The 23,258-nt window shown below is 37.6% G+C and overlaps 1 protein-coding gene and 1 long non-coding RNA gene across 2 annotated transcripts in view; one reads left to right on the forward strand and one right to left on the reverse strand.

Moving 5' to 3' along the window:
* Positions 1 to 23,258, forward strand: part of LOC105473256 (FRAS1 related extracellular matrix 3) — a 109,200-nt gene that overhangs the window by 23,238 nt on the left and 62,704 nt on the right. The gene's annotated exons all lie outside the window — the stretch shown is intronic.
* The window catches only part of LOC139362317 (uncharacterized), a 109,824-nt gene continuing 90,848 nt past the window's right edge, over positions 4,283 to 23,258 (reverse strand). Inside the window, exon 4 of the long non-coding RNA XR_011620934.1 lies at positions 4,283 to 4,636. This is a non-coding gene — a long non-coding RNA (uncharacterized lncRNA). The remainder of the gene's footprint in view (positions 4,637 to 23,258) is intronic.

The raw sequence follows: 23,258 nt of genomic DNA on the forward strand, positions 1-23,258 counted from the left end.
TGTCACATAACAGAGCTGGGTGTCGTCTCAGCATTTTATCAAATATTCTACATCCATCCCCAGTGCTTGACTATAAAATCTCATTCAGAATGTAGGAACCAATGGCTTTAAATCTTCTAATTTTAGATCCTGCCCACACATTCATTTTGTGTGATGTAGACTTGCCCATACTTTTACAAAGTAGCTGCATTTCTGATGTATCAATTTTAATTTTTAACAGTTAGAATTCTTCACACCTAGTTTCCACATAGACAATTAAATGGGGTTTTGAGGTGAAAGTTTTTTAGATATTGAGTCAAAAGTGGGATGATTTCCAGATGATTATCTCAGTTCTGTATTTTATTCTGAAACATCCCTGTGGTTTTCACCATACTCTTAAAAAATAAAAATAATATATACACGAATAAAATGAGAATTTTAGTGCAGAACAGTCTAAAAAACAAAAGTTTTCTTTCCTGCCCCCATCTGTAGTCCTATTCCAGAGAGAAAAAATTGCTTTTATATAAACAAATATGTATAAGTGTGTGTCTAACTAGTACACATAGCTGTAGCTGTAACTACATCTCCCATTAATTTTTTAAAAACTGGAAGTATGATAGATGAACTCATTTATATTTTATTTATCTATAGCATAAATATTTATCTTTTTGTAAGAGAATGCTGTTTAGAATTATATCTCAGGCTGTGTATATGAGTTAAAGAGGAGAGGGAGATAATCTGGTTAGACATAGTCAATCAAATCATATACTCCTAATCATAATCTATGTTGGAATTGAAATGCCTCCCTGACATATAATAAGTGATCAAATCATATTGGTTGAATAAAAGAAGAAACAGTCAAAATAATGAAAAAATTATTGAATTTCAAGTTCATCTTGTGATTTGTAGAGGCTCAATATTTAATTGTGATTTTTGAAGTAATATTGATTATCATTGTGGATGATTTGGAGGGAGACTTTTTGAAAATAATAAATGAATATATTGTGGAGTTTCTGAACCAGAACAAATAGCTTCAAAGAAAAATAGCTTTGGTCTCTTTATCTTTTAGTATTTGCATGAAAACATTTGTGTTCATGCTTCTCTCCATAAAAATGAAACACAGGCTTATTTTTTCACTATAATTTATTTTTTTAATCATGCAATTCCATGTATAAAAATAGAAAGTTGGTGTATGTTGCAGGAAGTCAGGGACCCCAAACGGAGGGACCAGCTGAAGTCATGGCAGAAGAACATAATTGTGAAGATTTCATGGACATTTATTAGTTCCCCAAATTAATACTTTTATAATTTCTTACCCCTGTCTTTACTGCAATCTCTGAACATAAATTGTGAAGATTTCATGGACACTTATCACTTCCCCAATCAATACCCTTGTGGATTTCCTATGCCTGTCTTTACTTTAATCTCTTAATACCATCATCTTCATAAGCTCAGGAGGATGTATGTCACCTCAGGACCCTGTGATGATTGCATTAACTGCACAAATTGTTTGTAGAGCATGTGTGCTTGAACAATATGAAATCTGGGCACCTTGAAAAAAGAACAGGATAACAGCAATGTTCGGGGAAGAAGGGAGATAACCTTAAACTCTGACTGCCGGTGAGCCAGGCGGAACAGAGCCATATTTCTCTTCTTTCAAAAGCAAATAGGAGAAATATCACTGAATTCTTTTGCTCAGCAAGTAACATCCCTGAGAAAGAGAATGTGCCCCTGAGAGTAGGCCTCTAAAATGGCCATTTTGGTGGCAGCTGTCTTTTACAGTCGAAGACAAAGGGATGAAATAAGCCCCAGTCTCCCGTAGTACTCCTAGGCTTTTTAGGAGGTGTGATCATGTAAAAACCTAAGAAAGCTCTGATATAAGAAAATAATCACACTTCAGAAAACCTGGCTAATCAAAAACTATTTTGGAAAGAAAAAGAATATTATGAATGATTTTTTGAAACATTCTCAACTAGCAAATCAATACCTACTATATTCACAGATTGTGTCTTTTAGATTGCATTATTGTGTATTTCTTGCCTTTCATTTTCCAGTTGCTAAATATCCTGATTACCACATACATCAATTTTAGAAACATCATTTTGCTTGAAAAAAGAGTTTATTGCTTGAAAAGTCAAAGCTGTTTTTGTCTTGCTTTATGTAAACAGGTTATTAAATAATCAATTCACAGATAAATTTAAAATATAACTTCAACCTCAGGATAAAGTCTTAAATTCCATGTACACACACATGTGCCTAGTAAGTAGATAATTATAAATAAACAAGTACATGTGTGTATATTAATATATGAGGCATGTATATACAACTCTTCAAAAGAGAAAAATATTTTTACTCATTTGGAATGGCTAGTTAGCATGTATCTTTCCTATTGGTAGTAAAGTAAAATACTTCATTTTTCAGGATATTTCTAATTCTTCATTCTCAAATTCAAGTTCAGCATTTACTGAACACATATCTCATCCCAGGTATTGTGCTAGATGTACCTAATTTCTCAGTGAATCTCCACAATACCATCAGGAGATAGATATCATCCTCTATTTTTTAGATGAAGAAACTAAATTTTGATGAGATTGAGTGAATGGTTACATTCTAGGCAGTCACAGGGAAGGACAGGAAAATCACAAAATTCTAATCCCTTTGAAATTAAGTCAATATCAAAATTATCTTTAAATGTGTTCATCTACTCTTACTTTAAAAATTACATAGTTCTTGCAACAATAGACAGAGTGGACTACTTGAGAGGGCAGGAAGGGAGCAGAGTGTGGGTTGAAAAACTTCCTATTGGGTACTATGCTCACTATCTGGCTGCAATATACCCATGTAACAAAGTTACACATGTACCCCCTATGTCAAAAATAAAAGATGAAATTTAAAAAAAAAAAAAAATATATATATATATATATATATAAAAAACATGTTTCTGTAGAATGCAAAAGATATTTAATTTAAAGCAAAAACTATAGGCAAACATCTGGAAGCTGACGTTTGTATACAATACATGCACACGGACAAGTCCTTAGGTGACTTGGGTTTTTGTTTTTTGTTTTATTTTTTTTTCTGAACTAAAAAAGCAGTTGAATACATTTATTTGTGGTATGTAAAACTTCATATAAAATTGAATGAAGAGTTAGGGACCGGGCATAGTGACTCAAGCCTATAATCCCAAAGTAGGCTGAAGTGGGAGAATCACTTGAGGCCAAGAGGTTGAGACCAGCCTGGGCAACAAAGGATGACCCTGTCTCCACCAAAAAAAGAAACTTGTTTTAAAAAATAGCCAGGCATGGTGGTTCATGCCTGTAGTCCAAGCTACTCAGGGACCTAAGGCGAAAGGATCAAGTGAGCCCAAGATTTCAAGGCTGTAGTCAGCTATGACCAAGCCATTGCACTCCAGCCTAAGTGACAGAGCTAGACCCTGTCTCTAAAGAAATTAATTATTAACCCATTAATTATGAATTAAAAGCACAGCTAAGAATAGAGTTATGATCTGTGTAGAGAATTCATAAAGCACCCTAGTTCCTAATGTGATTATTTTTGCTGGTTCATGGGCCTCTCAGTCTTAGATTCATTTTTATTTTAGAGAAAATAAAGCCACTCCTCTGAGTTTTTGCCTCTGAATAAGCAAGTAGCACAAACAACTGAATGAAACCACTGCCACTTTTAGAAACCAAAAATCAGTTTCAATATGTAAATGACTTCACTGTATACTCTTCATTGTCTGGAGTCACAGAAGACAGGCATTCTTCAGTGTCTGCTGAACTGAAGATGGTATTTTTTAATAGAAAAACTACCTATAGATTGCATTCTAATTGAGCTTCAACTAAGTTGAGCTTCTGAGCCGTTTGCTTACAATTTCCTATCAAGGCACAGATATACTGGGCTGTATCCATGTATGAGAATGATTCAGGTTTTTCTAACGTAATTTACAAAAAAGTAGGAATGACTATGCTTATGCCCACTTGCACACTTTCTTTTAGCCTATGTTTATGAAAAATTGGCAGAGAAACAAAATATATGTATGAAGCACGGAGTAGATATCAAACCCTGGCCTCATTAGAAGGAGACCATATAGTAAAACATGGAAGGCACACCTGGTATCTAACCTTGTCAGGTTTTCAGAGGCCCATGCCCTAGCAATAGCACCAAACTGGAAAGTCAGTGGCAATATAATTTCAGCCCTTTCATGAACTGAAGCCAAACAAGCCAACATTAAGGGCGAGGATGTGCCAATCAAGTAATCAAGGATCACAGTGTTTTATTAGTTAGGTGTGTTATTAGATATAGACATGCAAACAGAATGTTCTGCTTTTGCTTTTATTTTTTGACAGTTGTTTAAGAAAGTGAATATAGGAATGTATTGTTATGCAGTGTGGCAAAAACAGAGGAAGGTTTAGGGCCTCCAGATCATTGTTAGTGATGCCATTGAGGTTCCAGTTCTTTGTTTTTACTTTTTTCTTCTTTCTACCTCTACTTCCATCTTCTCTTCATTTGCTTTTTATTTCTCTGGCCCAGCTTGAAGAATGAGCTCTGGATACTCATCGTGTTCATTGTGTTCTCTGGTTCTTGAGTTATTTTCCAGCCCTGTAGTAATACTCCACCTGGGACTTTATTTACATTACTTAGTGCCTTATCTTTCATTCTGCAAAATAGTGTTTAGAAAATATAAAACACTTTCATCTATTTACTAAAGAGTGTTTTCATAAGATAACAATTTATTTTTAAAGTAGTTTCATAAGTTATAATAAGCAACTTTTACTATATCTATCATCATATCTAATAAATGCACTGAAGAAGGTGTGGAATTTGTTATTTTTATAAGTATAAATTCTCTGAAACAGAATGACTTGTTATGATGTTTACTCAAAAAAAGCTAAGAACATCAGAAAACTCTGTAAGAAAATCCTACTAAAGAGAGGAAAATTGAATTTCCTTTGAGACTAGCTAGGTAAAATATCTCATTCACACAGTGAGTTTCAAGCAGCTAGACATCCTCTGTACTTATCGGGGAAGGCACTAAACCCTACTAGGGGCAGACATTTTGTAGTTCTGGCAGGGTTACAGCTGGAAGCATTCTTGCTTAGGAGAGCCAACTGAGTTACTCAACTGAAAAAGTTATGATGGATTGAAAATGGCATGTGGTCTCTACTTCCTCTGATTAAAACAAAGCGGAATATGTGCCAGTTGGCAAGGAACTGGGAGAAAAGAAAATGAGTTTCTTGAGACAATGACTTTCTAGTCTTTTCAAGCCACTGATATAATGTTGGAGTTAAATGATTATTTGAGGGAAGACTTGTAATAGATTTCCCAGTTCCTTTTTTTAAAGTAGTTTGAATTACTATGCAATGTTAATTTAATAAACACTGCCCAGCATTAGATTCTCAGTTGACAAAATTATTTATACAGATAGATTAAAGAGAGAAAAGACAAATCAATTTTTTCCTTAAGTAGTTTATTTTCAGTAGAATAAATCTATAGATCTTAATCTAAGAGATCTGTATATAGAATATAGTGGTGAAATGGAATTTAAATTTTCTGTTAATTTTAGTAACTTCCACATAAAATATAGTATTCCTCCAATTATAAATATATGCTGTTAACAAAAATGCTACTAGCATTACTTGTGACTTTGCAACTATTAGAAATATCAAATTACAGATACTTTAATATCAAATTACAGGTATTGCAGAGATGTCAAAATATTCTTCAGAGTCATTATTACTTTAAATTTTGGTAATAATTTTATTCGAATTTTTTAACAGTTTTATTGAGATATAATTCATATACCACGCAATTTGCCCATTTAAAGTCTATAATTCAATGGTTTTTAGTATATTATACATTTTTTTACATTGTGGTAAAATATATATAACATAAATTTTGTAATTTTAACCATTCTTAGGTATGCAATTCGGTGTCATCAATTACATTTACAATGTTGTGCAACTGTCATTACTGTTTTCAAAACCTTCCATCACTCCAAACAGGAACCCTTTATCTATTAAACAGTAATCTTCCCCCTTTCTCCAGCCTCTGGTAACCTCTAATCCACTTTATGTCTCTATGAATTTACCTTTCTAGATATTTCATATAAGTGGAATTATACAATATTTTTCCTTTTGTGTCTCACTTATTTCACTTAGCATATTGTCTTCAAGGTTCATCCATGTTTTAACATGCATCATCACTTCATTTTATGTTGAATAATATTCCATTGTATGTACATATCATATTTTTCTATCCACTCATCTGTTGATGGACATTTGGGTTATTGCCACCTTTTGGCTATTGTGAAAAATGCTGCAGTGAACACTGGCATACAAGTATCTTTGAGTCCTTGATTTCAGTTCCCTTGGATATATACCTAAGTGTAGAATTTCTGGATATCATTAAGCAATTGTATGTTTAGCTTTTTTAGAAATTGCCAAACTGTTTTCCATAGCAGTTGCAGAGTTTTTTTAATATTCTAATAATTGTGTTGTAATATAATTTTTTTGCATATCCTATGCATTTTCTTTTATGCATGTGGAAATATTGTTCTATGAAGGGGATCGTAGGCTTTCCCAGACTGCCAGCGTACTCCATGGCACAAAAATGTTCAAGAACTTCTGCACCTATCTTCTGTTTTATCTAAGACAAAATAATTTAAATTTGTAAAACCCTGGCAGGTATTTAAAGAATGAAACTAAGAAGAGCAATCGTTATAAAAATAGTGATTTTGCATGATCTTAGAAGGTTAGTACAAATAAGCTAGACTAATGACTAAAATGAAAAATGCTTTCAGAACAAAATGTGCTGGATTGATAATGTAAGAAATATCTTTAACAATAAACTTGTTGAGAAAACATAATATGCAATTCAGTGGGTAATTATGATAAATCAGGCCTTTGATATCCTAGAACGTAAGGGCTAGTTAGATGAGTACACTTTGAAATCCAGATAGTTCTTGAAACATGGTTGATTTAATCAATCAACTTCTACTGGAGTTCTGAAAAGGTAGAGGGGAAACAATTTGCATCTCTTGCATAGAACTGTATTCAATTTAAACATCTCAAAATTCATTATGGTTAGCATTACTGTGTCTTTTATAAAGAATTTCACTTAAATCTTGTGTTTTATAATAAGAAAATAGTTTAACCTCTTGCCCAACTTAAGTGTTTAGGATTCAGAATAGGATTGTCCTCAATATGTGAACACCTACCTTGAACTTGGGCTGAATTTCAGAAATGGCCTAATACTATTCTGAATTTACTGTAGCATTATTTTATAATTAACAAATACTTATTAAGTACCTCTTATATGCTAGGCAACTGGGATATGACACAGAAAAAGACACAATCCTTGCTCTCAAGAACTTACAGTCTAATGGGAGATAAGTTAACAAGGCAGAGTAAATGCTATGGTAAGAGTAAGCTTCAGTTACTATGAGAATAAGTAAGTAAGGCACCTTATTCGTCTTTGAGGACTCAAGGAAAGCTTCCCATATAACCTGAGACCTGAATGAGTAGGAGTTAGCCAAGTGAAGGAGATGTATAAAGGGAGAAAGAGCAAGAGCAAAGGAGATTTGGGGCACTGCCTGAATTCACTGTGACTTTGTAAACCTGACTGCAGAGGCTGCGGCCAGAGTTGAAGTAATGAGCACGCTCCAGACCATGAAGGATATTCTAAATCAGGGGTGACAATCTTTTGGCTTTTCTTGGCCACTTCAGAAGAGGAAGAATTGTCTTGGGCCACACATAAAATATATTAATGATAATGATAGCTGATGAGTTTAAAAGAAATTCTCATAATGTTTTAAGAAACTTTACAAATTTTTGTTGGGCCACATTCAAAGCTTGTTCTAACTGATGTCGATAGACTTCACCGTGAGGACACTGAGGAAACAGCAAAGGTTTAGACAAGGTGGTGGGTGACATGCTCACTCTCTCAGTCCATTCAGACTGCTGTAACAAAACACCACAAATTAGATGACTTTTAAACAGCAGGAATGTATTTCTCACCATTCTGGAGACTGGGAAGCCCAAGATCATGGTGCCAACAGATTTGGTATCTGGTGAAGGCCTGTTTCATGGTTCACAGATGGCAAATTCTTACTGTGTCCTCATGCTGTAGAAGGGGTGGAGTCTCTTTCTGGCCTCTTTTATAAGAGGACTAATCCCATTTGTAAGGGCAGAGCCTTCGTGACCAAGTCCCCTCCCAAAGGCCATGTCTCCTAATACAATCACCTTTGGGGTTAGAATTTTAACATCTGAATTTGAGGGGGACACAAATGTTCAGACCACAGTACTCACAATGTGCTTTGCACACATAACTTTGTTTGCACTACGAAGACTAGATTGTGCAGGTAGAGACAAAACTAGAAAGGAGGAGATGGCAGTAAAATAAGGTGAGATTGATGTTAGTAGAAACTTAGGTGGTGGCAACAAGAGTGGAGAGAAGTGGATTGATTTTTTATTAAATAAATGTGTAGGAGTTGGAAATGACAGTTATTGAACTTGAGGAGGTAAAGAGAGGAAGTCAGGAGGAGCACCCAGATTTCTGGCATGGGTCCTGAGTGACATGGTGGCAGAGAATAATGAGTTTAGCTTGGGAAGTGTTGGGTATGAAGTTCTCATTCCATATCTAACACTTACTATCCCTATGGCTTTGGGCAAATCCTAGAACCTTTTTTAACCTAAAATTAGCATCTCTAAAAGTTAGCTAATTCTAAAATAGAGATGCTAATTCCTGCCTGGCTCATATGGTGTGATGGAGCACTAATAAAATTATGTATGTGGAAGTCTTTTATAAACTGTTAACCACTGTACAACTGAAAAGTGCTATAATTCAGATCACTGTTCCAGTAACTGTTTAAAACCTTCTGCAATATCATCATTACTATCATGAATTATCATTTAGGTAAGTAAATAAATACAGGCCTAGGAATCAGGAGACTTAAGGGTCAGTCCCAGCTCTTCTGCTTGCTGGCTCTGGGATCTAAGGTCCTGACTTGCAAAATGAAGAGGTTGAACAGCTCATCTCCAAAGGCCCTTCCAGTCCTAAAATTCTAAAAATGCTATTGACTGTTCCATTGAATAGTAGGTCTAGGTGGATTATTCTTATGGAAAGCATTTTAAGAAAAATTTTCAGTCACCATTAACCTACTCTATGGAGAAAAGAAAGCTTAGGCTTTCTGAGAAACTATTATTATACAAACAAGTACATATGTGATTAATAGGTTACCTGATAAATATGAATGTGTTACAGAAACAGTTTAATTGAGTATGACTAGGAAATGGTAAAATGTGATTTATTTGCTGCAATGGTCAGGAAAGATACGAAATAATTCTAGCATTTCCTATTAAATTTCATTTTGTGAATGTGAATGCATAAACAATGCTTGGGATTTTTTTCTCATGCCATTGATGCAAAGAGCAGAAAGTATGTAAAACCCTAAACAATTTCCTTCATTATTTTATGTTCTATGTTGTTGAATGTAAACAATCAGACACTCCTGGGCTTTGCCTTCCCCCTTAGTTTTTCCTTTTTTTGTTTGCGTTTTTTTAAAATAAAATCTATTCATTTACATGAAAATACATACTTAATGTCATATTTTTACCAGTTTTATTGAAGAAAGACTCACATCTTATCCAATTTACCCATTTAAAGTGTGCAATTGAATGGTTTTTAGTATATTCACAGGATTATGCAACCATCACCACAATCTAATTGTAGAACAGTTTATTCTCCCCAAAAATAAAGTTCATACAGTCACTTCCATTTCCCCCACCCATCTCCCTACTCTGGGCCTTAGCAACCACTCATCTACTTTCTCTCTGTAAAGATTTGTCTATTTGGTCCTTTCACATAAATAGAATCTCGCCATATGTAGTCTTTTGTCCGGTTTCTGTCACTTAGCATAATGTTTTCAAGGTTTATGTTGTAGCATTTATCAGTACTTCATTACTTTTTATGGCCAAATAATATTCTATTGTATGTGTATGTGGTAGTGCTTTTTATTTACCCATTCATCAATTGATAGACATTTGGATGTTTCCATTTTGGGGCTGTTGCGACTAGTGCTATCTGAACGTTCATACAAACAAGTTTCTGTGTGCATATAAATTTTGCATGGAGGTATTTCTCTTGAGTATACACCTAGAAATGAAAGATTTTCCCTTGGTTTTTAGAACTCAGGACCTGATATCTGCTGTCATCACTGCCTGGGGAACTCTTTATTTCAGTAGAAAGAGGAGTAATGAGGGGCAACTGATAGGAAAGCAATTGGATTTCTTTTGAAAACATATTTAGGCTTTGGTGTTTATCTAATTATGCATGAATTACTTGTTTCCAAATTTATAATTACTGTGGGGTAAGAAATTTTTACTGCAATGCATTAGACAAATTCAATAACCTATGCCTGATATCTGTTTTCTTAAGAGACTTCACAACTTCAATAACACTTGTTGTAAGTAATATCGGTCATTTAATACGGGGGTTATGCCTATGAGCTAGGGAATGTGGAAAATTTGATAAATTTATTACATATCCTCTGAGGAGTTTTACTTTCATATTAATACAAACACCGATGAAACTGAATACAAAATTCACAGTGAATTTTTAAGCTATCGCTGTGACTTCAAAGCTCATAGCCTCTAGCTATGCCCCGGGCCCCTGGTCCTTGCCCCTTGTAGGGACAGGTTCACTCCGATTTGCCCTTAGGGTATTGGCTGTAAGGTTTGAGAAGCACTGATGAAATGAATTTATTTTTTTCACATGGTTTTGATACGAATTCAAAATAATTTACATGGTATTTCCTCAAGGAGCCATATGGAGCTGGCAGTTAAGAGATGCTACATTAAAAGATGCTGCCTTTTGTTTCACAAGTTGAATTGTAAATTGACCAAAACTATCCATTAGAAATCATCTCCAATGTTAACTTTAGAGTACTGAGAAGAGATTCATGACAGGGTACTCTCTAGGTGTAAAACATTCTAATTTTATTAACCACTGAATACAGTTTTGTTCACCTGCAATGTTTTTCTTCTCTCATTTTGTCGTGTGTAGCCAAGTTGAGCTTGGCAATGTTATTTCCCTGTTTCACCTGGGCTACTTTCTGATAAAATGGCTTCAGGCTGGCAGACACATTTTCTGTGATTAACTAGGCATAAAAGGGTGAGATTTTTCTACATAATTTCACCTTTCATGCTTTAAATTGATTTTTGCCTTTACAGCTTCAATTTTTCTCTCTCCTGAATTTATTTGTCAGGGAAAAAAAGTCCTAAGGAGGAGAATACTGGTGCACAGTATAATGAAGATATCTGGAAGGGATTTCTGACAGATTTCTACGCAAAACACAGATCCTTTCTGCTGCCTTGCACCCCTCCCTGACCCCCACGCCTCTGTCCTCACTTACCTGCCTGGGCATCCTGGTGTGGAAATGGAGAATGGAGGAAACAGCTCCACTTCGACTGTTCCTGCCAGCCATGTGCTCCTCCATGCTTACTCTGATTCCTTCATTTGCTCACTGTCTTCAACTCTAATTTGTTTCCTTACTGGGTCTAACATGCTCTTACTTTACAGTTCACCACAAAGTAGCATCACATAATAGAATGAACACAAGTTTGCAAATACAGTTTAAGAGTCATTGCACGACAAGTTCAGGAAAGATGAGTCTTCCCTTTCCTTAGCCAAGAATTCCAAATGTCAAAAAAAAAAAAAAAAATGGGGCCCCTCCAGATTAGTAGATATCATTGCTTTAGTCAGAGTTGCTTAGGAAAAACTTGCAAAACGTAGCAAAATATATAAAACACATTTAGTGGAAAACAAGTGCAGCAAGAAGATGGGAAGGAGTTGGATTCATTCTGGTTTAGTGCTTCTTTTTATTCTTACCAACAATCATTTTCTCCAGAGCATTTAGTGAATCTTTTTTACTGAGTCTTGTTTCCTAAGTGCACTTTACATGAAAATTCTTTCCTAGCAGATACATCTCACTCATTTCAAAAACTTCTTTTATTACACTCCAAGTTATTAATGTTAAATTTTAGACAAAAAGATTTTTTACTTTGGGCCTGGCATGCTGGTTCATACCTGTAATGCCAGCACTTTGGGAGGCCAAGGCAGGCGGATAACTTGAGGCCAGGAGTTCAAGATCAGCCTGATCAACTTGGTGAAACGCTGTCTCCACTAAAAATACAAAAATTAGCCGGTCATGGTGGCACAAACCGGTAATCCCAGCTATTCAGTAGGCTGAGGCAGGAGAATCACTTGAACCCAGCAGGCACAAGTTGCAGTGAGCTCAGTTCGCACCACTGCATTCCAGCCTAGGTGACAGAGTGAGACTCAGTCTCAAAAATAAAAATTTTTTTTAAATTAAAAAAAAATAGAAAGATCCCTTGGTTTGTTGTACTGGATTTAGACCAGTAGTCCTCCTAAAGGTATTAGTTCAACTGCCTAATATTGTTTTGCTTGTTTAAGAATTCTCACTTTATGAACCTCCTACTAAAAAGAGCTTAATTTTAAAATTTTTTTCTCATGTTTTATACTGGTAATCAAAAGAAGAGTTCCCTAGTTCCAGAATTACTGAATAGGCACACATGGTCCTTGTGGAAGTATTTGTTTTATAATTACATTACCTGGGAAGTTTTTTAAAAATACAAATCTGGGCCCAACCATCTAAACGCTCTAATTTAATTTGTCTGGAGTAAATACTGGACATCAGTGTTTTGAGTAACTTCTCCGGCAATTCTAATGTGCAGCCAAGTTGGAAACAATGGTTGGCAAAAGGTTAAGATAAGTCCCGTGTATACTTCTTGTATAACCTCTCGTCCTTGAGCGTAGGTGGGACCTGTGACTTGCTTCTAATCAATAGAATATGTCAAAGGTGATGGATACCACTTCTATGTTTAGATTTACACATGTACATACCTGTGTGTATGTGTGTATGTGCATCTCTGGCTGGCTGGCACACACTAGAGAGAGTCTCCATTGACCTTAAAGAAGGAATCAACCACGATATGAACTACCTGTTAAAAGATCCACATGACACGGAACTGCAGGAAGCCTCTAAAAGCTAAGGGCAGCCTCCAGTCAAAACCAGTAAGACGCTGTTGAATGACCACAAGTAAGTGAATTCTGCCAAAAATCTAAATGAACTTGGAAGTAGATTCTTTCCTATCTGAGACTCTAGATGAGAATGCAGTGTGGTTAACACCTTGACTTCAGTCTTTTGAGTCCCCCAGCAGGGGCTCTAGCTAAACTGGGCCTGGACTTCTGACTCACTGAAGCTGTGAGATATATGTTTTTTCAGCTGCTAAAGTCATGGCAATTTTTACATGGCAATACAAAATAGGAACCACTCTCTAATAATTATATCAGAGCCATTTGTGTTTGTGTTGCTCCTTTATGCCTTTTAGAGTTTGCCCAAAACATAAAAAAATAGAGTCAAGCCCTATTATTTGCTGCATTCTGGTATCAAAAACTTGTACAGCTTTTTTCTCCAAGTTCTGCATGTTGCCATTAAGAGAAGGCAGAAAAGGCCCATATCCTAGCACTTAGGAAGGCTGAGGCAGGCAGATCACTTGACCTCAGGAGTTCAAGACTAGCCTGGCCAACATGGCAAAACCCCATCTCTATAAAAATACAAAAATTAGCTGGGCATGGAGGCGTGCAACTGTAATCCCAGCTACTCAGGAGGCTGAGGCAGGAGGATGGTTTAAGCCTAGGAGGCGAAGGTGGCAGTGAGCTGAGATCGCATTGTACTCCAGCCTGGGCAACAGAGCCAGACCCTGTCTGAAAAAACAGAAAGAGGAAAGGCAGGAAAGCATGCAGTCTTCCCCTCAATTTACCCGACTCACAAGACCCAAAAGGACTGAATGGGATTTTTTTCTATATTCCATTTCATTTGCCACTTTCATTTCTATTGCTAGTTAAGAATTTTTAAACTCTTTATGTATTATTCTTTTTTTAAGAAAGGAATGGCCGGGCGCGGTGGCTCAAGCCTGTAATCCCAGCACTTTGGGAGGCCGAGACGGGCGGATCACGAGGTCAGGAGATCGAGACCATCCTGGCTAACACGGTGAAACCCCGTCTCTACTAAAAAATATAAAAAACTAGCCGGGTGAGGTGGCGGGCGCCTGTAGTCCCAGCTACTCGGGAGGCTGAGGCAGGAGAATGGCGGGAACCCGGGAGGCGGAGCTTGCAGTGAGCTGAGATCCGGCCACTGCACTCCAGCCTGGGTGACAGAGCGAGACTCCATCTCAAAAAAAAAAAAAAAAAAAAGAAAGGAAAAAGACCATTTGAGTGAATAGTTGAGTTACTTTTAAAGTTATATCTTTAGGACACACCAGGAAAACCAAATGAACAGGGAGGAAACTGGCAGCATGTAACATTAAGCACAAAATGGTAAGATGTTATTCACAGCTAGGGACTTGTGCAGAAATACAACATACAGAAGAATCTTTTGAACTATTGGTTCTTCAGATATTACAAAAAATGCAGCTCCAAGAATGAGTCCATTGAAAAGAAATAATAGTAATGCTGAATTAAAGTACACTATTCCATCCAGCACATAACTGATTATTTTATATGAAAGTGAACTTATGTCATCTTTACTTCCCTCTCCCTTTCCATCTATTAAGAAGTAGAAATGACTTAAGGGTGGGCTTTATTATTTTCTCACAGGTTAAAGGATTAGGATTTCCTGATGTCCACATTGGATTTGCACAATTTCAACTAATATGGGAGTGTGTAGGCCAACTCGTTTTGAGGGTCAGATTAACTTATTAATAAAAGAAACCAACTTATAGCATTTCAGCTGACCGCTTTACTAATCTGCACCCACTGAAATTAGAGCAAAGTTGCCATCTGTTGAGGAAGGAGCAGATAGTGCAAATGAATTCTAAGGCCCTCCAGACGCCAGCATTTTGTTCTGTGTGTGCATTTCCATGTCCCCATCAAGGGCCCTGGAGTGCTCACCAGTGAAACTCTGAATCATCTTATCTGAAACCTTTCAATATTTAAGAATTGGGATTTCAGTCTTTTGTAATCTCTTTCCACCCATCCTGAGTTCCTATTGAATTCATAGGAAATCAGAAGCCTCTATCTTGCTTGATTATTGTACAACAAGCCAAATGCTGACGAGATTTAGCAAATGGTAGTTAGAGAAATCATCTGATAGACCAGCATTAACTATTTGTTTATAGATTCTGTGACATTTCTGGTGAAATGAGCAACCATTTAAAAAAGCAGGGAGATATGTGTTTTTAAAACCACTCAGGAATCCCATTGTTTCTTAAGTCCTGGTTAGCACTCTGTAGATATATTACTTGTCTGACTAAAACCAAATAGAATTACTATCCCATATTTAAATAGTAAGTAAAATAGAAACATATGAATATTATTAAAAGGAATACCTAGACCACTACAGTGATCAAATAAATGAGCACTGAGTTTGTTCACTTGCCAGGAAGATAATCGCATCATTGAAAAAATTCAGAGTAGTTCACTGAAGATGAGAAGTCAGGGACTATATCTCGAGAAAAGAAAAGTCTATTGTGATTATGCTAAGTAAGGACTGACGCCTGTACACTGGAGAGAGTGGGATGAATCCACAGTATTGATATAAATGATTAAAACAAATCCCATATTGGCTGTGGTGGCTCATACCTGCAATCCTAGCACTTTGAGAGGCCAAGGAAGAAGGATAGCTTAAGGCCAGCGGTTCAAGATCAGCCTGGGCAACATGGAAAGCTGTCGTTTCTACAGAAACTTTTTTTTTTTTTAAATAGTATTTATGATTTGTGGAATTGGTTCAACTTTTTTTTTTAATCCTTTATGTTCTAGGGTACATGTGCACAATGTGCAGGTTTGTTACATATGTATACATGTGCCATGTTGGTGTGCTGCACCCATTAACTCGTCATTTACATTAGGTATATCTCCTAATGCTATCCCTCCCCCCTTCCCCCACCCCACAACAGGCCCCAGTGTGTGATGTTCCCCTTCCTGTGTCCAAGCGTTCTCATTGTTCAGTTCTCACCTATGAGTGAGAACATGCGGTGTCTGGTTTTCTGTTCTTGTGATAGTTTGCTCAGAATGATGGTTTCCAGCTGCATCCATGTCCCTACAAAGGACATGAGGTCATCCTTTTTTATGGCTGCATAGTATTCCATGGTGTATATGTGTCACATATTCTTAATCCAGTCTGTCACTGATGGACATTTGGGTTGATTCCAAGTCTTTGCTATTGTGAATAGTGCTGCAATAAACATACGTGTGCATGTGTCTTTATAGCAGCATGATTTGTAATCCTTTGGGTATATACCCAGTAATAGGATGGCTGGGTCAAATGGTATTTCTAGTTCTAGATCCTTGAGGAATCGCCACACTGTCTTCCACAATGTTTGAACTAGTTTACAGTCCCACCAACAGTGTAAAAGTGTTCCTGTTACTCCACATCTTCTCCAGCACCTGTTGTTTCCTGACTTTTTAATGATCGCCATTCTAACTGGTGTGAGGTGGTATCTCATTGTGGTTTTGATTTGCATTTCTCTGATGGTTAGTGGTGATGAGCATTTTTTCATGTGTCTGTTGGCTGCATAAATGTCTTCTTTTGAGAATTGTCTGTTCATATCCTTTGCCCACCGTTTGATGGGATTGTTTGTTTTTTTCTTATAAATTTGTTTGAGTTCTTTGTAGGTTCTGGATATTAGCCCTTTGTCAGATGAGCAGATTGCAGAAATTTTCTCCCATGCTGTAGGTTGCCTGTTCACTCTGAAGGTAGTTTCTTTTGCTGTGCAGAAGCTCTTTAGTTTAATTAGATCCCATTTGTCAATTTGGGCTTTTGTTGCCATTGTTTTTGGTGTTTCAGACATAAAGTCCTTGTCCATGCCTATGTCCTGAATGGTATTGCTTAGGTTTTCTTCTAGGGTTTTTATGGTTTTAGGTCTAACATTTAAGTCTCTAATCCATCTTGAATTAATTTTTGTATATGGTATAAAGAAGGGATCCAGTTTCAGCTTTCTACTTATGGCTAGCCAGTTTTCCCAGCACCATTTATTAAATAGGGAATCCTTTCCCCATTTCTTGTTTTTGTCAGGTTCGTCAAAGATCAGATGGTTGTAGATGTGTGGTATTATTTCTGAGGGCTCTGTTCTGTTCCATTGGTGTATATCTCTGTTTTGGTACCAGCACCATGCTGTTTTGATTACTGTAGCCTTGTAGTATAGTTTGAAGTCAGGTAGCATGATGCCTCCAGCTTTGTTCTTTTGGCTTAGGATTGTCTTGGCAATGTGGGCTCTTTTTTGGTTCCGTATGAACTTTAAAGCAGTTTTTTCCAATTCTGTGAAGAAAGTCATTGGTAGCTTAATGGGGATGGCATTGAATCTATAAATTACCTTGGGCAGTATGGTCATTTTCACATTATTGATTCTTCCTATCCATGAGCATGGTATGTTCTTCCATTTCTTTGCGTCCTCTTTTATTTCACTGAGCAGTGCTTTGTAGCTCTCCTTGAAGAGGTCCTTTACATCCCTTGTAAGTTGGATTCCTAGGTATTTTATTCTCTTTGAAGCAATTGTGAATGGAAGTTCATTCCTGATTTGGCTCTCTGTTTGTCTGTTACTGGTGTATAAGAATGCTTGCGATTTTTGCACATTGATTTTGTATCCTGAGACTTTGCTGAAGTTGCTTATCAGCTTAAGGAGATTTTGGGCTGAGACAATGGGGTTTTCTAAATATACAATCATGTTATCTGCAAACAGGGACAATTTGACTTCCTCTTTTCCTAACTGAATACCCTTTATTTCTTTCTCTTGCCTGATTGCCCTGGCCAGAACTTCCAACACTATGTTGAATAGGAGTGGTGAGAGAGGGCATCCCTGTCTTGTACCAGTTTCCAAGGGGAATGCTTCCAGTTTTTGCCCATTCAGTATGATATTGGCTGTGGATTTATCATAAATAGCTCTTATTATTTTGAGATACGTTCCATCAATACCGAATTTATTGAGAGTTTTTAGCATGAAGGACTGTTGAATTTTGTCAAAGGCCTTTTCTGCATCTATTGAGATAATCATGTGGTTTTTGTCTTTGGTTCTGTTTATATGCTGGATTACATTTATTGATTTGCATATGCTGAACCAGCCTTGCATCCCAGGGATGAAGCCCACTTGATCATGGTGGATAAGCCTTTTGATGTGCTGCTGGATTCGGTTTGCCAGTACTTTATTGAGGATTTTTGCATCGATGTTCTTCAGGGATATTGGTCTAAAATTCTCTTTTTTTGTTGTGTCTCTGCCAGGCTCTAGTATCAGAATGATGTTGACCTCATAAAATGAGTTAGGGGGGACTCCCTCTTTTTCTATTGATTGGAATAGCTTCAAAAGGAATGGTACCAGCTCCTCCTTGTACCTCTAGTAGAATTCGGCTGTGAATCCATCCGGTCCTGGACTTTTTTTGGTTGGTAGGCTATTAATTATTGCCTCAATTTCAGAGCCTGCTATTGGTCTATTCAGGGATTCAACTTCTTCCTGGTTTCGTCTTGGGAGAGTGTATGTGTCCAGGAATTTATCCATTTCTTCTAGGTTTTGTAGTTTATTTGCATAGAGGTGTTTATAGTATTCTCTGATGGTAGTTTGTATTTCTGTGGGGTCAGTGGTGACATCCCCTTTATCATTTTTTATTACATCTATTTGATTCTTCTCTATTTTCTTCTTCATTAGTCTTGCTAGCAGTCTACCAATTTTGTTGATCTTTTCAAAAAACGAGCTCCTGGATTCATTGATTTTTTGAAAGGCTTTTTTTGTGTCTCTATCTCCTTCAGTTCTGCTCTGATCTTAGTTATTTCTTGCCTTCTGCTAGCTTTTGAATGTGTTTGCTCTTGCTTCTCTAGTTTTTTTAATTGTGATGTTAGGGTGTCAATTTTAGATGTTTCCTGCTTTCTCTTGTGGGCATTTAGTGCTATAAATTTCCCTCAACACACTGCTTTAAATATGTCCCAGAGATTCTGGTATTTCATTTCTTTGTTCTCATTGATTTCAAAGAACATCTTTATTTCTGCCTTCATTTCGTTATGTACCCGGTAATCATTCAGGAGCAGATTGTTCAGTTTCCATGTAGTTGAGCGGTTTTGATTGAGTTTCTTAGTCCTGAGTTCTAGTTTGATTGCACTGTGGTCTGAGAGACAGTTTGTTATAATTTCTGTTCTTTTACATTTGCTGAGGAGTGCTTTACTTCCAACTATGTGGTCAGTTTTGGAATAAGTGCAATGTGGTGCTGAGAAGAATGTATATTCTGTTGATTTGGGGTGGAGAGTTTCTACAGAAACTTTTAAAAATTGGCTGGTCATGTTGGCATGTGTCTACAGTTCCAGTTACTCAGGAAGCTGAGGTGGGCAGACAGCTTGGACCCAGGAGTCCAAGGCTGCAGTAAGCTATCAGCGTGCCACTGCACTCCAGCCTGGGTGACAGAGCAAATTCTCTATGATAAATAAATAAGTAAATAAGTGCCAGTTCCATGTTCACCATTCACAGAAGACTCTTCAACTGGGCCTGGTGAATGTTTTAGATACCACAGTCATTGATCATCTTTGGCTGAAAGTTCATTGTCATTTATAAGGTATGGCTGGTTAGAACCAGCTGTGGGGAAGGGCAAATATAGCATCCAGTTTTTATATCTCCTGAACAAGAGCTTTGTGAATGAAAACTGCTTTTACAGTGCCTTCTATTGGTTTTCATCTATTCAGGCAAAACAACATGCGTACAATAAGATAGGCAAATTATCAGATGTTTAGTTCTACACTACTACCTTGGTTTGAAGAGAGGATTTCACACACTATTAGTGTCTTTTCAGTGTTGTTTCAGACTTCTTTTGCTATAGAATCATCAGATGTATGAACTGGTGGAATGCTGACTGTGCATAGCATTTATGATTTTGTTAACAATTGACATGACAAAAGCAATGAATGGGAACAAAGATAGAAACAGCATAACTAATATTTATAGAATGCTCCCCAGCTAAACTCCTGTTTTGCCAAACCCAAACTGTGAGAGTAGATGTCACAGACTGGTTTATTCAATTTGAACAACCAATTGATTTGTTCTTAAATTTAATGCAAAGGGTTCTCAACTGGTCCTGAAACATTCATTCAGAGGAAACAGAAGGTGTTAACCAGTGTGTAAACAGACCTTAATTTTTCATAAATAATCTGCAATTCTGTTATCTAGTACCATTGTAGCAAGTACATAGAGTCTCATTTGCAAAGCCTGTAATGCAAATATAGTTTCATTTGCAATGACAGACAAGGTGAGAAAAAAAGTTGTATACAGCTTTCTAAGGCAAGTAGTCCAAGCCAAGGAAGAAAGTCCCACTGAAAGCCATGAATATCTTCAACTCTTCCAGGAAGGTCTACCTATCATCAAAAATGTAGTCAATAGGTATTACTAATGCCTAAAGAGAAATTTCAACCTTGTGAAGGATCTTATTAACACTCCCAGGTTAACATTTTTCTTTCCCTGGGTTGGTATGAGCATATTTAATTTTCACAAAGGAAAAACAAACAAGAGTCTGTGCAGTCTGTAATGGAATCAGGAGGAATGCAGAGGTTTCCAGAAAGCCGAAGCACTGATCCAAATGTTGTCTGATACACAAGGTGAGAAGAACATAAGGTGTGGAGCATGTGTGACAAAGGAGAACTTAGTGATGATGAAGAGTTGATGATGCTTTCAGGACTTCCATACGGATAAGGCAGAATCTATGACTGCAATAGAATCCATTTAAAACTTTATAGTGAAATTTAACAGATATGGAATCTTATTCATATAAACATTTTTGGTAAATGATATTCTCTGTTCTACTATCCTTATTAAAATTAAATTGGCTTTATTTTATAAAATTAAGTTTTTCAAGCCATGGAATTTCAGTTAAAGAAAAAAAGCTGGCCAGGTTTGGTAGTTTATACCTGCAATCCCAGTGCTTTTGGAAGCCAAGACAGGAGGATCACGTGAGGTCAGGAGTTTGAGACCAGCCTAGGCAACATAGCAAGACCCCATCTCTATTTTTTTAATGTTTTAATTAGCTGGGTGTGGTGGTGCACACATGTAGTCTCAGATCTTCAGGAAGCTGAGGCAGAAGACAGCTTGAGCCCAGGAGTTTGAGGCTGCATTGAGCTATGGTCACACCATTGCACTCCAGCCTGCGCAGGTGAACAGGACTCTGTATTAGTCCATTCTCACACTGCTATGAAGAACTGCCCATGACTGGGTAATTTACAAAAAATAGAAGTTTAATTGACTTACAGTTCCACAGGGCTGGGGAGGCCTCAGAAAACAAATCATAGCATAAAGGGAAGCAAACACATCCTTCTTCACTTAGTGGCAGGAAGAAGTGACTGCCGAGCAAAGGGTAAAGTCCCTTATAAAGCCATCAGATCTCATGAGAACTAACTCACCATCATGAAAACAGCATGGCAGAAACTGCCCCCATGATTCACTTATCTCCACCTGGTCCTGCCCTGGACACATGGGGATTATTACAATTCAAGGTGTAGGCACACAGAGCCAAATCATTTCACTCTACCCCTGGCCCCTCCCAAATGCCATGTCCTCACATTTCAAAACAAAATCAAACCTTTCCAACAGTTCCCTAAAGTTTTAACTCATTCCAGAATTAACCCAAAAGTCCAAGTCCAAAGTCTCATCTGAGACAAGGCAAATCCATTCTGCCTAAGAGCCTGTAAAATCAAAAGCAAATTAGTTACTTCCTAGATACAATGGGAGTACAGGCATTAGGTAAATACACCTGTTCCAAATGAGGGAAATTGGACAAAACAAAGGGGCTACAGGCCCCATGCAATTCCAAAATCCAGCAGGGCAGTCAAATCTTAAAGCTCCGAAATGATCTCCTTTAACTCTATATCTCACATCCAGGTCATGCTGATTCAAGAGGTGGGCTCCCATGGCCTTCGACAGCTCCGCCCTGTGGCTTTGCAGGGTACAGCCCCCTTTCCAGCTGCTTTCATGGGTTGGCATTGAGTATCTACAGCTTTTCCAGGCACACGGTGTAAGCTGTTGGTGGATCTACCATTCTGGGGACTGGAGGATGGTGGCCCTCTTCTCACCACTTCACCAGGCAGTGTCCCAGTGGGTACTCTGTGTGGGGGCTCCAACCCCACATTTCCCTTCTGCATTGCCCTAAAAGGGGTTCTCCATAGGGCTCCACATGTGCAGCAAACTTCTGCCTGGACATCCAGGCACTTCCATACATCCTCTGAAATCTAGGCAGAGGTTCCCAAACATCAATTCTTGACTTCAGTGCACCCACAAGCCCAACACTATATGTAAGCCACCAAGGCTTAGGGCTTGCACCCTCTGAAGCAATGGCCTGAGCTGTACATTGGCTCCTTTTAGCCATGGTTGGAGTTCAAGCAGCTAGGACACGGGGCACCAAGTCCCAAGACTGCACAAAGCAGCAAGGCCCTGGGCCCATCCCACAAAACAATTTTTGGCCCCTAGGCCTCTGGACCTGTGATGGGAGGGGCTGCCACGAAGTTCTCTGATATGACCTGGAGACATTTTTCCCCATTGTCTTGGTGATTAACATTTGGCTCCTCATTACTTATACAAATTTATGCAGCAGGCTTGAATTTCTCCCCAGAAAATGGATTTTTCTTTTCTATCACATTGTCAGACTGCAAATTTTCCAAAGTTTTCTAGTCTGTTTCCTCTTGAATGCTTTGCCACATAGAAACTTCTTCTGCCAGATACCCTAAATCATATCTCCGAAGTTCAAAGTTCCACAGATCTCTAGGGCAGGGGCAAAGTGCCACCAGTCTCTTTGCTAAAGCATAACAAGAATCACCTTTATTTCAATTCCCAACAAGTTCCTCATCTCCATCTGAGACCACTTCAACCTGGACTTAGTTGTCCATATCACTATCAACATTTTAGTCAAAGCCATTCAACAAGTCTCTAGTAAGTTCAAAACTTTCCCACACTTTCCTGTCTTCTTCTGAGCCCTCCAAGTCTCTAGGAAGTTCTAAACTTTTCAACATTTTCCTATATTCTCCTGAGCCCTACAAACTTCCAACCTCTGCCAGTTGCCCAGTTCCAAAGTCACTTCTGCATTTTTGGGTATCTTTATAGAAGCATCCCACTCTCTGTAGTATCAAATTTACTGTATTAGTCTGTTCTCATGCTTCTACGAAGAACTGCCTGAGACTGGATAATTTATAACTGATAGAGGTTTAATTGATTCACAGTTCTGCAGGGCTGGGGAGGCCTCAAGAAATT

This window comes from Macaca nemestrina, chromosome 3 (assembly GCF_043159975.1).
Source record: "Macaca nemestrina isolate mMacNem1 chromosome 3, mMacNem.hap1, whole genome shotgun sequence".
Classification (NCBI taxonomy): domain Eukaryota; kingdom Metazoa; phylum Chordata; class Mammalia; order Primates; family Cercopithecidae; genus Macaca; species Macaca nemestrina.